Source organism: Epinephelus moara, chromosome 3, assembly GCF_006386435.1.
Source record: "Epinephelus moara isolate mb chromosome 3, YSFRI_EMoa_1.0, whole genome shotgun sequence".
Taxonomy (NCBI): domain Eukaryota; kingdom Metazoa; phylum Chordata; class Actinopteri; order Perciformes; family Serranidae; genus Epinephelus; species Epinephelus moara.
In genome coordinates this window covers 7775638-7776822 of record NC_065508.1, presented here as the reverse complement: position 1 = coordinate 7776822, position 1185 = coordinate 7775638, and positions in this window count along the sequence as shown.

Genomic DNA, 1185 nt, shown 5'->3' with positions numbered 1-1185 from the left:
AACTTACTTCAATGTTCAACAGATCATAATCAATTTATTTTAGCAAAACAAAAAGGTGGTGGCCATCACAGTCCTGATATTCTGTCTGTGCATTATCTATTGTTGTGTAACTACAGGCCTATATCATACACTAATCTTCTTAATATTTTATATGTGACAGTCAAATGTCACATTAGTTTTTTTTATTACGTTACACACCTTATTGTAATTTCACACAGTTCACCACTTTTTAATTTACATACACAAGTATAGCCTTAATGTTACGTTGACGTTACACTGCTCATATGACAGTAACATTTCATCACGTTAGCTAACTAACGTGGTGGACCTTTATTTTCAAACCTCACACAGCCTCAGCCTTTTGTTCAAAATATTCTCTCCCTAAATGCCTAAATCCTAACACTTCTCTGTTAGGTTCTGATTTCACTGAATCCCGGACTGGCGTCTTGCTCGAAGGCTAACCGTTAGCTAGCTGGTTAGCTAGTTAAAGAGCTAAGCTTGTGTTGTATCGTATTGTCTGTGGCTCTGTAACTTGATGTGGATGTTGCTGCTGTGATACAGGTCGCACTTGAAAATGAGACCTCCGGTATCAACGTGATTTTACATGTCCTAAATAAAGGCTTAATAATATAATAATAAGCTGACAAGCTAGGTGGTGACTGTAGACACCGATACACGCTGCTGACAAGCTAGGTGGTGACTGCTAATTAGTGCTAACATATAAACATAAATAAAATACTAGAATTTTCGAATTTCACTTACCGAAAAACCTGGAGCACAGACTTCTTGGGCGGTCTGTTGGTATAATTAATCGAACAGCAAGCCATATTACTGCAATATTTGCCTGAAAAAATATCAACAGCAAGCCATATTACTGCAATATTTGCCTGAAAAAATATCCGAAAGGCACAAACACGGCTGAGAGGACAGGTTCAATGCCTTGAACATGGACGCACAAACACGGCTGAGAGGACAGGTTCAATGCCTTGAACATGGACACGACTTGGCTGAGATGACGGCGAGCAGACGGCCGAGTCTGAGCTCAGCTCCGCAGCGGAGCTGGCGGCTAGTTAGCATGCTAGTTAGCCACCCGTGATCGTGCCACCTGTCACTCAAAGTGACCATGCCCTTAATTATGCGCAATTTCAAACCTTAATAACATTTAAACAGAAGAGTTAGAAAAAA